We start from the raw sequence: 16,666 nt of genomic DNA on the forward strand, positions 1-16,666 counted from the left end.
TGATCTGAGCCACATGGGTAGCCATCCCCTCTCTAATAGCCTTAACTCTGTTGACCTCCACCTCCCATAACACTTGCACGTCCCCAGTTCTAGATTAGGCTCATGACCTGCCTATACTGCTCTGGTTTCACAGCTGTTGAGCACAGTCATGTATGCACAGAGCTGCTGAGCACAGTTGACAAGAGCTTTATAGCTCCAAGGGCTGGTGTCACTACAGATGGCACCAACCCCTAGACCAGCCTGCATCCACCAGCCCCACGTGTGTATCAGGCCACGTGTCTGCCTTCAGATCCTTCCTCTCGGCCTCAGAGGATGAAGCGTTGGTTCCTCCTCCCCAATGCACACACCTGTGATCTTCCTCCCTTGGCTTGTGTCTTCTTGGTCTCACTGCTGCACAATTTATCTACCTTCCCACTCACTTCAGCCTTTTATTAATCTTTCTTTTTAACTTTTAACACATTTAGCTGTCTCCTGGAGGCTGAGTTTCCTTCTGGCTCTGTCTCATCTTTTTTCTTCCCTTCTCTGACCAATTTAAAAAAGAACAATGTAAACTTATCATCTTTACTTCCTCAAATTCCCTTTATATTTCAGTTGATGGTGCTCTGATTTCTTCCCATAGCCCCAAACAGGAATTTCTTTTGTGCAGATTTCCTCCAGAAATGTCAATGCGAGGGCAAGCAGTTTATTTGGGAGATGAAGCAAAGACTGGGGAACAGAAGGAAATGGGACAAAAAAATGAGGCATCCAATTAAAAAAATATGCTTTATACAACTGGCTTCTGCTGTGGGAAGTAGAGTAACTTTTAATAAGCCTGTAGATAATCTACCAAAGACACTTATCTAGTGAAGTGTTTCCTCAAATATATTGCATATTTTAAAAATTGGGTCATTGTCTTCTAATTATTTTGTTTTGAGATGTTTACAAATATTCTGGATACAAGCATTTTATTAAAAAATTCTTTTGAATATTTTCTCCAAGTTTGTGACTTTCATTTCATTTTGAGAAGAACTGAAAATTTAAGTTTTGACAAAGCCAAACTTATCAAGTTCTTTTATGGGTCAGTTTTTGTGTTGTGTGTAAAAGATCTTTTCCCAGCACAAGCTCACATTTTTATCCTGTTTTGTTCTAGAAATTTAAAAATTTAGGTTTTACATTTACATTATTATCCATTTGGAGTTAGTTATTTTGTAAAGGGACTGAGGTATGGTTGAAGTGTAAATTTTTAATATATGTTTATCCAGTTGTTCCAGCATTATTTGTTGAAATTACCTTTGCAGTTTTACCAAAATCAGCTGATCTCACATGTTTTGGTTTATTCCTAGATTTCCTATTCTACTTTATTAATTTATGTATCTTTCCTTTCACCAATATACCACTTCATTACTGTAGCTTACTAGTAAGTATTGAAATAAGTTAGTGTGAATCTCCAACATTTTTCTTAATTTTTAAAAATGTTTTGGCTGTTCTTTACTTATCCATATGAATTTTCACCATGTCAAATTCTACAAATATATCCTGGAAAGATTTTGAAAAGGGTTTTGTTGAGTTAGTAGATCAACTTGGGGACAACTGTAGCAATACTGAGACTTTTGACCCATGAACATGGTATACTTCTCCATTTATTTAGGTATTTTTGTTTTTATAATATTTAGCATATAAACCTTGCATGTATTTTATTTGTTTTAAAACCATTTTATGCTTTTTGGTGCTATTACAATAGTACTATTTCTATGTCAATTTCCAATTTATAGTATATAAAACATAATTTACTTTGTTATATTGATCTTGTATCCTGTAATATTGCTAAACTCACTTATTCCAGCTTTTTGTTTTTGTAGAATCTGGAGTTATCTATAGTGATAATCATGTTGTCTTTGAATAGATGCAGCTTTGTATTTTCCTTTTCAATCTGTATGCCTATGTTTTCTATATGTTTTAAGCTGCTGTTTTGGTTAAAATATTTGCAATTTAGAGAAATAGTTTGACAAGATTAAATTCTTGCTAATTTGACTTTGTGAATCATTAAAAGGGATTAAACCTGAGCCTAACCAGATTAAGATGCTTGGGTTGAATTATCAGTTCATTCCTGTGCTTTCTTCAAAACCTCATTTAAGGATATGGCTCAACTTTCCTATGTGCCATTGATTGATATTTTCTATCATCAAACTAGAGAATAGGCACCAACATGCTTTGGGTTTACAGAATCATAGAGGTTTTTATTACTATTAGAATGACTATGGCAGTATTTGTCTAGGATCATCAGGTACTGATGTCATCTTGATGCTTATGACAGATAGTTACCAAAACTCTAAATACATGATGGATTCAATTCCAATTCATTTTTTAGGGCTAGTCACTTATTGGAAGAAGCTAATGCCTTGAACAGCAGTCACATAATAATCATCCACATATGGATTAAACAATTGTGACACTTTCTTCCCTAATTCTACATGGGCCTGAGTTGTTTCTTTTGTTTTGCTACATGGACAGTCTCGGAAATTTAGCCTTTCAAAGCTATGATATTTATTTATTTATGATACAATAAAGTTAGGACATTTTATATAGATGTTAGCTTTTATATAATAGTGAACTGTTTTTTTCCTATTTGGTGTTGGTCAGTGGGAATGGTGCATGGAGTATTTTGTGGAGGCAGAGAACTCCTTCTTTGTATTTAGAGAATTGTAATTATTGTCAGTAATAAGGAGCCCTGAGATAATGACCCTTTGACTTAAGAGGCTTCACGCTCCTTGCTAAGTAGATAGGTGCCCTATTCCTGTGCTCTCTTAAAGCTTCTACCCTTGTTCACCAGTCCATTTACTGTGCATATCTTTGCAGGAGAGCACATGAATCAGGATCAGGGAATCTTACATTCATATCTCTAGGGCCTGACTCAGGGCTTGGCTGATGTTATCAACTGAATGAGGCCTATAAATTTACCTAGCAATAAGTCTGGAACAGTGGAAAGGGCAAAGTCTCTGGCATCAGGTTTAAGGCTAAGCTTTGCTGCCTGTGAATTCCTTTTGTTCAGGTTTCTTTTTCAAAGTCCTATCTTTTTTTTTAATCTGTAAGATAAAGATATTATCTACCCTATTAGTATTATTAAATACTTAGCTCATTATTTTGCTGTACTCAGTAAGTGTATACTATTAGAACTGTTATTTAATGAATATCTTGTCATCTTGTCATTGAATCCTAACTACTAGCAGATCCTCTCCAACTCAGTCTCCTCCCCTGGTTGATTTGGAGTTTAGGGGATATTGCTGAATAATTTGGCCAGCCCATTGCCATCAGGGTGGCTGCCAATGCCAGTGAAGTGCCAAGTAGATAATTAGATGCTCATATTATCAAAGATGCCACAGTGACTGATTGCAGTGATACCTGTGGGTGTTCATGCTAATCTCAGCATCTGAGTTTTATATTCAGCAGTATCTATGGCAAATACTAGTATATGTAGGTTGCTCCATGTTTAAAGGTCATAGAGGCAACCCAGAAGGTACTATTGTTTATACTTGAATATAATTTTATTTCTCTCTCTCCCTTCTCTCTCTATATATTTGTTGAACCAAAGTTCTCTATCACTGGATTACATCCCCAGCCCTTTTTATTTATTTTTATTATTTTATACTGGGGATTGAACCCAGGGATGCTTAACCACTGAGCAACATCCCTAGCCATTTTTTACTTTTTATTTTGAGACAGGGTCTTGCTAAGTTGCTCAGGATCTTGCTAAATTGCTGAGGTTGGTTTTGAATTTGTGATCCTCCTGCCTCAACCTCATGAGCCACTGGGATTACAGGCACCTGTCACTGTGCCTAGCTTATTTTTTATTTTGAGACAGGGTCTTGCTAAGTTTCCCAGGCTGGCCTCAGATTTGCTCTCCTTCTGTCTCATCCTCTCATGTAGCTGGGATTACAGGTGTGTGCCGCCACTCCCAGCTCATTTTATTTCTAATTTTAAAAGCCTCCCAAATTATAAGAAAAGCCATACAAATTTGGTTCTAGAATAAAAGTGTGCTACATTTCTAATGCATGGTCCTTGTTGTTTGTTTCTTTGATTCTTTTAATCAAGAACTTTGAGGATGCTCTGAAGGTATTCAAATGACATTAGTTTCAAAGACAGTCACAAAGTGTTCTGCTCTCTAATAAACTGAGGGAGACGTCATATGACACTTTAGTTAGAAAGAATGTGAGCAATCCTTTTCTGGGGCTACATATTTATAATGAATTTGTTGGATGTTATTTATCTCTTTCCTAAACACAATGTAGTCTGTTCCCCATCAAGTTAGGAATTTGTGAACATGACCACAATTTCATAATGTGAGTGCATATATTCTGTGTCAATTCTTTATGTCAATGGGTAGGAGAACATTTTTCTAGGCTTGGGATGCACTTGAATTCCATTTGTGTATTTTTATGTTTTAAAATTATCTGCAACAAGTAACCAGAAAAGCAACAATTGCTATTATATGCAAATAGGAGAATTTTTTTTTGTACTGGGGATTGAACCCAGAGATGCTCTTCTATTGAGCTACATACCCAATCTTTTTATTTTATTTTATTTTATTTTTTGAGACAGGATCTCACTAAGTTGCCAAGCCTGGCCTCAAACTTGTGATTCTCCTGCCTACATCTCCCATCTCTCATCACTGGGATTAGAGGCATGAGCCACTCCACCTAGAAAATAGGAGAATTTTTTAAACAATATTTTTCCCAGGCTCAGTCCAGGAAAAAAAAAATCATATTAATTTAGACCACAGACAGAATTGATAACTAAAGAGGGGGAGTAAAAGACTGGATTTCTTAGAAGAAAAAGACTACTCAAAAGTAGTTTACAAATAAATAATTATAATAACTGAGTGTGGTAGTGGAGGTGGGAGTAGAGAGAAAGAGAGAGAGAGAGAGAGAGAGAGAGAGAGAGAGAGAACCTCACTTACCAATGTTATGAATTTCTCTTTTTCTCTTTGTAAAATAGATTGAGAAGAAGAACCAAGCCAACTCCAAGAAAGAAGTGATAAAGGAGTTTCAAGTGAATGGATGGCCTCAGCGGGACTCACTGCTTTGCAACCCATCTGCCCTTGGACCAATTATCTGGCTTTGAATATGATGCAGGGGCAGACACCTGCTCATATAGCAACTGCCATTGCCCCAAATTCCCATGATATGGGAGTTTCAGGGCAGCCTGCCTGGAGGTGAGAAGGGGCATCTCTGTGTATTCTGCCCCCATTTTAGTGGGTCCCAGCAGCTCCTTGGATTCCAGAACTCAGTTGGTTTCACCTTCAGTCCTTTCCTCCCCATGATGCCTTAGGTCTCCAGGATCTTTGAGTAAGCATGGCTCATGTGCCAGCCTACATATTACCCTCCAAACCTCTATTCTCCCCATCCCTGGTATCTTGTTGCTGAGCCTGACTTTGAGCCTTGACCTTCTTTGTAATGAATTCTTCATCTGGATTCCTCTCTTCCCCTGTGCCATCTGTTTCCCATTTGAACACCTTAACCAGTTCCCTGCACGGAGAGGCACAATTGACTCTGGGGAAGATGTGAGTTATTTTCTGAGTAAGATATCAGGCTTTCATATAATTCAGAAATGCAAAGAAATCCTGACAGGTTAGGAGTTATCAGATATAGCTAGCATGCTGTGTCAGAAGCAGAGAGAAAAGGCATGAGTGAGTACCCACTCTCCCCCAGACCTGTCTCCAACCTCATGCAGGGCTAGTGAACACTTTGTGGTCCCAGTTTAAATGAGAACAAACACTCTAAAATATTGTTTTAAAAATTTTCCTATTTTCTGGGTGCCATGGCTCATGCCTGTAACCCCAGTGCTGGGAGATGGGAGACGTAGGCAGAGTGTTTGAGCTTTGTCTGGCCCAGCTGGACATTTTCAACTGAGAATCAACTGTGGCCTTGGGCATTACTTGGTTTAAACCATGTTGTCTTATTGCCATCCTCTCCTGCTGCCCACCTGTCCCTCCTAACTTCAGGACATAGACATATGGCCCCAGGGCACTTTCGTGGGACTAGAATGAGTGCTCAGAGGGTTCTACTTCCATATGATAATCCCCCATTTCCTAGAGAGAGCTGGGCCTGGTGCCTCAGTGCCTTCCCTGCCTGGCCCCTTGTCTGTCTCATTGTGTGGTGGGATTAAGAAAAATAGAGGAGTTTAGCTTGGATGGAGAGGAGAGATAGGTGAGGGTGGGATGTGGGTAGTTAGGGGAGGTTAAGCCGTCCAAGTCTTCCCTTGCTGTGTAGGAGGCCACTCCATGGTGTGTGTGTAGCGGGGGGGATGCTGAACTCAATTGTAGTGGTCAGGGCTGGGGGTTGACTTCCCATCTCTTCATTCTGTTTTGCTCCCACTGTCTGCAGCCCCAAAATCTTGGGAAGGACTTTGATCTCAAGTATGAGCTCCTGATCAGGGTCTTAAGAACTAACCCTCACTCCCACTCCACCTGGTCCCTACATATCCCCTACACACAAACACTTGCTGTGGGAAGAGAGATTGTCCCTGAGTCAAATGGAAGGCCCTCAGATCAGCTTTGTGCTCCTGTGGACTAGGGTGTGTGTGTGTGTGTGTGTGTGTGTGTGTGTTAGCTTTGGGAAAATATCGTGTGAGAATTTAGCTTTGGGAGAATATCTTTGGGTTCTCATTTTCTTTCCCTTCCTTACCCATGTCACCCTGAGGAACCTGACCACTGAAGCTCATTGAAAAAAGACCACACTAACACTCCTCCTTCAGGGATCTGGCCTGGATTTAGGGTTCTAATGTATCCAAAGCCTAAGAGGCCCTGGTCTCTTGGGCCACTCTCTCTACTCAGTCCATAGTTGCAGGAAGAGGGGGGTGGAAAGAGAGGGGTTGGATTAGATGCATCTCTATTCAGGCTCCATCTGGGTCAGCTCTAGAAGCAATTTCAGCTTGTTTTTTTTTTTTTAAATTTTTTATTGTGGGTTGTTCAAAACATTACAAATTTCTTGACATATCATATTCCACACTTTGATTCAAGTGGGTTATGAACTCCCACCTTCACCCCATACACAGATTGCAGATTCACATCAGTTACACATCCATTGATTTACAAATTGCCATACTAGTGTCTGTTGTGCTCTGCTGCCTTTCCCATCCTCCACCCTCCCCCCTCCCCACCTCTCCCCTCCCCTCCCCTCCTCTCTCTCTACCCCCTCCACTGTATAACCCTGAGGGTCTCCTTCCATTACCGTGCAATTTCCCTTCTCTCTCCCTTTCCCTCCCACCTCTCATCCCTGTTTAATGTTAATCTTCTTCTCCTGCTCTCTTCTTCTCCTGCTCTTCGTCCCTACTCTGTTCTTAGTTACTCTCCTTATATCAAAGAAGACATTTGGCAGTTTTTAAGGCCAAATTTAGATGATTTGTTTATTGGATCCCAAAGATGGGACAGAAGGGTGAAAAATGCCAGCAGCAGAGTCATTCCCCTACTCCTTCCCAATCTCTCCATCATTTCTTTTCTACTTAGGAGGCCATTGGAAGGTCAGGGAGGCCATACCTTAGCCCACTGGGTACAAGGATCATTGTTCTACGAGGAGCGGTTCATCCTGCTTATGATTCAGAGGCCTTGTACTTTCCTTCCCAGCATGACCATGTTTTCTTTTTGTTCTCTCCTCTTGTGCATGTGAACAATTTGTGGTCCTGTATACCTGGTGTTTGGCCTATTCCAGGGCTGTGTTCTTGCTCTTCATTCTGGCTCTGATTCTGTGGCCCACAGTCTTTGTCCAGGTGCATCCAGCTCAAACATCATCTCGGAGATGCTTCCCTTAAAAACACAGTGCCATTTCTGTAGTTATTCTATCACTCCAAGATTTGTCCACTTTTTTCTTAGTCTCTACCACTGTGTCTTGTTCATCTGTTTACTTGTTTAGTGCTGGACTCCTTTCCCTTTTCTAATGTAAACCACAGGATCATCAGCATCGACTTAACTGCTACATCCTAAGTTTCTGGCATTAGTAAGAATTCAAAATAAAACTTGTTAACTGAATGGATGTTTGATTGTTGTTGTTTTTTTAAATAGGAATAACTTTTCAATAGTCTATTTTTTTTTTTTTGAGAAGTCAAAGGCATCTATTGTATTTAACAAGGAACCTGTAGGGCTCTCTGTGTGGAGTGAATGGAAGGTAGGGAAGAGAATTCATGAATGGAGATGCAGTTCCCTCAACCTTGCTTGACCATGAGAGGGTGTGGCAGAATAAGTCAATGGCTTGAGTGCTGACCGAGGAGACACTTGTGCATGTTGCAATGCTACTGGGAAGGAAGCAGCAGAGTGGGTGTGTGAAGAAAGAGGAGAATATAGTTGAAGGAAGTAATAACCTAAGAGATTTGAAGTAAGAATTGGGGGTACAGATGAGGGGAATGGATACAGAACAGGGGGAACTTTTCACTGGAAAAGGGGGAAGGAAGGTATAAATTCTGGTGGTTTTGCAGGGTCAATGGTAGGAGTTTGGAGTGGTTCCTGCCTGTGGCTTTGATTTTTCTCTATAAAGTAGGAGATGAGGTAGCCTTCTCGCAATGGTGGTGATGGTAGTGTTGGGAGCCAAAGATTTGAGAACAGAGGAAAGAATTATAGAGAAATCATTTCAACCCACATCTTTGAAATCTTCTAGAATAATTCTTTTCCTGGATGAATTTTAATTTCTTTTTATTTATTAATTTAAAATTCAAGCCAATATTTTGTCACTCTATACTTGCCCACAACTTCATATTTAGACCTAAGTGATAGATCTAAACTTGGGACCAACATGGTTTCTCATGAAAGATAAAAGAGAGAAATAAAGTCACAGTTTAATCTTCCCAAGGAATAAATATTCATGGGGAAAATTTGACTATGGGAATTTATAAAAATTTTACCAGATTATATAGTCAAAGATAATAATTTATTTGGGATGCAGTTCTAACACCAGAGGGATATGGAAGCTCAGGGCTGGAAGGGTCCTGGGAGGGCTTCCTGCTTGACTCCATAGCTGATGTCCCAGTCCTGCTAACACCATTAACAGGTACTTACTGCCTGCTTAAGTAGAATATAGTGAATGAATAAAGACAGTAGTGACTCAACTCAATAGGTTGTATAATTATTATTTGGATAGATTTTTTATATTCTTCTTATGTGTGAAATAAGTACACACTTGCCTGAATTGTTGCTTAAGGGTAGTGATAATAACGATTTTTAAAATCAAGTATCAACTATGTATCATCTTATACCATATAAGTATCATATAAGTATCATATAAGTATCATATAAGTATCATATAAGTATCATCTTATACCATAGGGTATTTTGCACTTGTAAATTGGAGAGGTAGTTACAGCCCCCAGGGTGATTGAAACCATGACCTTGATCTTACTTCCATCATGTTGCAAATTATAAGCTTCTAAACCAAGCTTGATGGAGCCCTGAGATACTTGGAAATGCCATTTTATGAGGGAGGTGTAGACAACCTAGGTCACTCCTCTTTATCAAACAAAGTGTATTTTAGTATCCATGTTGACTTTTGATTTTACATAGATAAAGGATCCCACTGGAGTAAAAGAATCTGACAATATACACCTTCATAGCTGAAAGCAAATACTGATATCATCCTTCTTAAAGTCATTTTCTAAATAATTTTCTGAATTGAAGAGTTTAATGCTTGGTATTACATCATAGGTTTGGGTTTAGTAGACCGGTATTTCAGTGACTACTTATATCCTCTTAGGGAACAATCCACCTATTGCCATTTTGGTGATTTGACTTTGGTCAACTAGCTAGGTTTATCCAAAGTACAGGTGTGCAAAAGAGCATAGATTAGCAAATACTGATGATAATTATTCCTATAACTTTAAAACAAATTTATGCAAAAGATTATATTCAACATGGCACTAAAAATCCGTTCCAGTTGCATAAGCTACATTAACTATACAAACTAAATTAAAAACAAACAAAATAGGGCTAAGGAAAGTAGAGAAAAGGGTGGGGGCTATAGCTTGAGTAGTGGCTTTACTTCACAGTAAATCAAATATCTATCGGATTTGAATCATTTGGCTCAAAATTTTTCTTAAAATTAAATTCTAAAACAATGTTAAGTCTAATTACCAAAGTAACATTTTGATTGGATTTTTTCCATATATCCTTGTGATTTTATTTTTTTAACTTTAAAAAAAAATTTCTTACATGACAATAGTGGAATGCATTAACATAATTATCCATTCACAACACCATTGATGGATTTTGAAGCACATGAACTGTCCCAAGAGTTCAAGAGTCCATTCATAATCTGAGACTGGAAGCCTCTGGAGTAAGTGGCAGTGGCTGGAGAGGCTGGTGGGATCCTCTCTAGAATACAAAAGCTATAAGGATTTCGCAGAAAAAAAGAAAGGTAGATATTCCTAATTAATTAAACATCTAGAAAAGAGGTACGCTCTTATGGTAAGAGGGTCAGAATTTCAAAGTCCCTTCAGCAGGTTCGTTTGTCTTGTGAAGTGATATAAAATCACAAGGAAGAAAAATTGGGAAAGTGTCTTGAGTCCATGTTTGAGAAGGTGGCTGCAGGCGGCAGAATTCCGTTCTGTATGAGTTCATGACAGGCATTCCTGATAAAGATGGGAAATTATTTGCATCAACATTAACCAAACCTTCCCTTAATGCAGAAAGAGCTTATTAGGCCACTCATTACTAACCAAGTCATACCCGGGTCAATATAGAGACAGACATTTTATGACATATTAAAAATATTTCCTTAGCCCAGGTGGTGGACCAAGTACAACCCAGATTGAGCTTTAAGCAAATATATTTGATAAAGTGGAGATAGCTTATTGTGTCCATCATCAAGACGGTGGGGTATCCTATCATCTAAAGGGCATAGGACTGAATAGACATTCTGGAAATTTTTTATTCATCAAATCACATTTGTATAAAAATCAGGGGTTAGCTTTCCCAACAACTCGTATGTCCATTTCTTTCCAGATGGAAGCCCATTCACAACTAAACAGGAGTAGGCATGGGTGTGTCTTCCACAACAAGATCAAGATAAATGCCATCATGAGGGACAGAGCATCTCAACTTCACATGGAGTGTCCCAGGGAGCTAGCCTGCCTTCCAGCTCCTCTGATTGGTTGGGAGTTGTTTATAGAGTTTCCTGGATTTGGCTTTATTTCTCTGGTTCCTGAAGCACATCAATCTTTGGGTTTACTATCTCCAACTTCTGCCTCAGGTAGAACAGCCTCTGTCTTCGCTCCAGAAAGAAATCTTGTTGCATTAAGAAGAAAAAAGTCTGGTGATCTAGTCTGTTTTTGTTCTCACCATGATCCAGCAAATTTTTACATCCTCTGTTTTCACTATCATTCTCTATTTCTTCAATTCTTTGAGAACACCCGCTTTTCCCTTCGCTGACAGCTTCTGTTCTTTCTTTTCGAAAGCTTTTTCTTCAGCTTCCTGAGTCAGATCTTCAGCAGACCTTGGTTTCTTGCTGATGGGGATCATTAAGAATCTCTACTGCCAGCTGCGGGTTCTTTGCATTTATTTTCATCTGCAGCTTCGGCTGCAAACTAAAAAAAAAATAATCATTTCCCAAGTTCAACACTTTTTTTCTGCCAGCTGACGCCTTGCCTCATTATTTGACTTAAGAGTATAAATGGTGTGGGTTTTTCTTGTTAGTGTGGATTTTGATATCATCGGACTTCCCTGATGTTTTGTCTTGTTACTATGGCAATCTGTCCACTCACTCGTTATTTTCAAAAATAATCCTGTCCATTTCTTTCCCTATGAATTTTCTCCTCTGATTCAAATATCAAGATCAAGCAAGTTTGGGTCACATAGGGTATTTATTCAAAACTTCAAGTCCATTATTTTCCTGAGCTTCTCTCTGAGACTTGAGATCTTATCTGATTTGCTCACTGATTTTGGTAGGTGGAAGGTGGGGGCAGGAGCAGTTAGGGACAAAGAGAGACCATGGCCTTCTATCTACTCCAGGGTTCCCTGTACCCCTCAAATCAATCTATACTGCCACCCCTTTCCCTCCTTCCAGGTCCCATCTTCCATTTCGTGCCTTCATTCATCATCCAACACGTTCACCTCTCACCATAATCTATTCTTCTACAACTTAAAACTCACAGAATATATCGGTTCACAGATTTTTTTTTTAAAGCAGATCTGCTAACAATCTTTCTACATTTTCATTGCTCTGGACTTTATCCACATTTCACTGTCTTCTCTCTCCAGATTTGGTCCTTGGTTGCTAATTGAGTGAAACATCCACAACCCAATTGTGCTTAATGCAGTGGGATAGTCTCCAAGAGACCAAAGAAGACACCTGGAGATGGGATAGGAGACATAAGGTTTATTGAGAAAGGCATACAAAGAAGATCCTGTGACGATGAGCTGGACAGGTGCTTCCCCAGAAAGTCCAGTGGCAATGGGCTGGACAGGGGCACCTCCATTTCACACAGTGCCTCGAGTATTTCACCAGAAAACAGCACCTCCACTCCCCCATGACCGTGTCCAGGGGTGGCTGTCTGGATGAGCACTTCTCTCTCCACAGTGCTCTGATCTGCACCAGTTACCATAGGCAGGGAGGTTTACAGGTTAGGTGACAGAAGCAGCATCAACGTAGCTTGCTTTGGCCCACTGTTTCTTGGTCAGCACCCCCAAGGAACTTGGTGCACATGCAAGAAAGTAGTTTTCTATAGATAGCACTAACTTGCCCTGATTCCTAGCATACACGAGAGAAAGCCGGGGTCCTGGCCCATACTCACTCTCATTATTCTCTTAATTGGCTAGGTTTTGGGGAATAGAAAGGGACATTTTAGGGACATGGTGATTCACTGTCCTTTTTTTTTTTTTTTTTAAGGAAGACACACAGATTCTGCCTAAAACAGTACCATCCTGACTCAGCAGTTGTTCACCACCAGGCAACCTGCATTGGCCCCATCCGAATTGCTGACCCACAACAGGTACCTTCTAGCTCCAGATCTCTCCAAGCCCCAGAGACCTGATGCCACAGTTCCCAACATGCCCTCCAGGTCTCCTTAGGACCATGACATCACTGCTGAATCCACCTTCTTAACTTGCTTTCACTGATTTCTAAAAGATGTTTCAGATTGACAGGTTAGAAGTATACATATTTACGGGGTATAGTATGATAATTTGACACATACGTACAGTATAGATGAAATCCTGGGATAAAATCAAGGGCACTGGGCCAAAAGAAGGTAGAAACTACCAAAATATAAGATGTGAGGAAGCAGGGTGCTGTGGTGCCCACCTGTAACTGCAGCTACTTGGGAGGTTGAGGCAGGAGGATCCTAAGTTCAAAGCCAGCCTGGGCAACTGAGTAAGACCCTAAAAATAAAGGAAAAAAGGGTTGGGGATGTAGCTCAGTGTAGAATATTTGTCTAGCATGTGTGAGATCCCCCTGAGTGCAAATCCAAGTGTAATACCACACACACACCAAAAATAAACAAACAAACAAACAAGCAAACAAACAAACAAAAAGACTTGGGGGAAGAGAATAGAAAAGATCTTGTATCAAGTTTTACCATGTGGATTGTGAGATATTTCATTCTTCAATGCCTTTTGAAGGCTTCGTTGTTTTTTTTTTTTTTTTTTTTCAGAGTCTGATTTCTTTTGGGGGAGATGCTGAAGTTCTAACTGAACTCAAGGAAGGCTTAGGTTAGGAGCAGACTCTACCCCAAATTGCCTGGTCACATTTGATTCTCATATGTCAGTGTACTGTCTCCTCTAAGCCACCTTCCCTTGCTCCATTTGAGTATGGAGTGCTGTGAGGTATGGCTAACATTTCTGGTGCCCAGTGGGTGTTGTCTCCCACTGCAAGGGCAGGGTTTTAAGATAGCAGCTTTATCATCAAATCCAAGAACCTCCTCATAGAGGAAAAATGGAGAGGAGAGAGAAAAGGAAAGAAAATCCCATTAGATAGACAACATTTAATAAGTGCCTGCTATAGGCAGATCATTATATTAGATATTTAGCAAAATCACTCCAAATGTTTAGTTCATTTGGATGCAGAGATACTGTGGTGAGAGGAAGTAGAAGTGACTCAGGAGTTAGGAGGTCCAGGTTCTCTCTCCAGGTCTGTCACTAGTTAGTGAGGTCATTCTAAACAACTCAACCTGTGGTCTTTTGATTCACTAATCTATTCAATGAAGGAATTGGATTAAAGGGACTTCAAGAAGCTTTCAGGTTCAGAAATTCCATGATTTAAATGGACTACGTTGTCTGTATTTTTAATAAAAATAATGGAAGACGTGTACCATAAGGACACTCATAAGATCCACATGGTTTCTGTGTTGTGGTAGGAGTATCTACAGAGAAATTGAGGTACTCTGTTTCCTGAGCTAGAGAGTGTTGGTATATGGGTCTATTCAGGTTTACCCACTGATGGGAAATGGTTTTATCTGTTGCTTTTTTTGTGGCTGCCTCTGTCTCTCATCTTTCACAGTGGTTGATCTATATACGCCACCTGCCCTCTATGACTTCTACAACTCTAGTCAGTTAAAAATGTGATCTCTGACTAGAACCCTTTAAATTGTTTTTCTCTTTCTCTCTCTGTCATTTTCTCTAAGTCCCATTTGACTCTTTTTCTTCAGTCATTTTTAATCTCAGAAAAAGCTTCCCTCAGCTCTCTCAGATACAAGGGATAGAAGCAAAGATGATGCATCTTCAAGGATTGGAGAGATTGGGGTTGAGCTGGTCTCAGGGATGAGCAAATTGACATTCTTCCTGTCTCTACTTGCTTATATGCAGACTCTGGATCAGTGATAATGCTGGGGGCATGAAGTTCTAGGATTTGCCTTGCTTCAGATATTGCTTTTCCCTTTTGGTCAAATGCAATATATATATATATATATATATATATATATATATATATATATATATATATATATATATATATATATATATTTAATATTTTTTAGTTGTATATGGACAGAATGTCTTTATTTATTTATTTTTATGTGGTGCTGAGGATTGAACCCAGTGCCTCACACATGCCAGACAAGTGCTCTACCACTAAGCCATAACCCCAGCCTGCAATATATATTTTTTAAAAAGCTAGGGAGGCCAATTGGGGAATGCATGGTTATGATCATTGGTAGAATAACTGAAGGTTCAACCCAGAAGTATACATATTTATGGGTTATAGTATGATAATTTGACACATACATACAATATAGATGAAATCCTGGGATAAAAGGCAATGAGCCCTTGACTCATTATGGTCTGAAAGTGTTTTCTTTCCTTAGCACATTGAAGATCTCACCCCATTGTCTTCCTCTGTAATTACCAATGAGAAATATACTACCAGTCTACTTGTTCTTCTATTGTAAGTAAATTATATTTTCCTTTTGGTTCTTTTTAAGATTTTTTTTTCTCTTTAGTGTTCTGACACTTTATCATGATATTACTAAGTGTGGATTTATCTCTATTCTGTTCAGGACTCAAGTTTCTTCAGTTTGAAGATTTATGCCTTTCTTCAGGGATATGAAAAAAATTTATGTTGCACAACCATCAAAATAGCAAAAATAAAAAAAAAATATATTATCAAGTGTTGGCAAGGATGTGAGGAAAATTCTCATAAGCTACTGATGAGAAATTATATATTATTACACCACCTGGGGGCTCAATCTGGGGCTACTAACTATTGTAATCAAACAACTATGATTTTAGGACTCCATCCTAGAGAAAACTTACACTTTTAGGAAAATGATATGTATATAAATCTATTCAATGAATCATTGTTTGCGATTTAAAAAAAAAAAAGAAAGAAATGTCCACCAACAGAGAATGAGTGAATCAATCAGCAGCTAAAAATCAGTGAATCAGACATACCCACACGAGGTAGATAAATTTGGAAAACAAAATGAGGAGTTTTAAAAAGCAAACAGTAAATGATAAATGCAACATGACACACTTTGTATACATTTTAACAACCCACAATACTGTATTGCATATTGCCCACTAATCAGAAGCCATATGATCTCATACTTTCCTTATAATGCAATAAAATAAGATTGACAACAAAATAAGAGGATATCAAAAAAATCATCATCTAGGAAATCAAAAAGAAGATTAGAAATAATTCCTGATTTGAAGAAATAACTGAAACTAAACACTGCGTGGTTAACAGAATTAGCCAGATGGAGGGAGAAGTGGGTGACTGATGAAAAAATCTGAGGTGTCTCCCAAGGTTATAAATCTTAGGAAACAAAAATGTCTGTCTTGAATCAATATTGTATCTGGGTTTGTGACTGTGATGTGTGATGACTTCTGACATGGGGAAAGAAAAGGAAAGAACTGGAATACAGCTCTCCCCTCCACCCAAACCTTCTCATTGTAATAGGTAGGAAACAGTAGAAGATAATAGAATGTTGCAGAGTGAGGAGGGATGTAAAATGGACAGTATTAGGGTGGAAGGAAACTCAGAGGATCGGAGAGAGAAGAGCATTAGGAGCAGTCTTGTGCTGGGAGCTGGTGTGGCCAAGCACAGGCGGATGCCTGAAGCTTCAAAAGGTCACAGCTCTGTGTCCTTGAATGAGCACAGCCAGACCTGGCCAAGCATAAGAAGCGAGAGTAAGTAGGAGGGCCATGTCAGCGGAAGTCTTGTTCAAGGCATGGGGTGGGGTAAGAGGAAAGTGCTAGAGGAGGGAGGAAGAGTAGTGG

At 39.2% G+C, this 16,666-nt stretch overlaps 1 protein-coding gene across 1 annotated transcript in view; it reads left to right on the forward strand.

Moving 5' to 3' along the window:
* The window catches only part of Mobp (myelin associated oligodendrocyte basic protein), a 46,991-nt gene extending 31,207 nt beyond the window's left edge, over positions 1-15,784 (forward strand). The window contains exons 4-7 of the transcript XR_009226038.1: positions 4,972-5,188; positions 12,840-12,942; positions 15,250-15,329; positions 15,442-15,784. The gene's annotated coding sequence lies outside the window, so the exon portion shown is untranslated. The remainder of the gene's footprint in view (positions 1-4,971; positions 5,189-12,839; positions 12,943-15,249; positions 15,330-15,441) is intronic.
* The last annotated feature ends 882 nt before the right edge of the window (positions 15,785-16,666 follow it).

This window comes from Marmota monax, unplaced genomic scaffold (assembly GCF_021218885.2).
Source record: "Marmota monax isolate L192 unplaced genomic scaffold, Marmota_monax_Labrador192_F-V1.1 WCK01_AAM20220418_F8-fsc00021, whole genome shotgun sequence".
NCBI lineage: Eukaryota > Metazoa > Chordata > Mammalia > Rodentia > Sciuridae > Marmota > Marmota monax.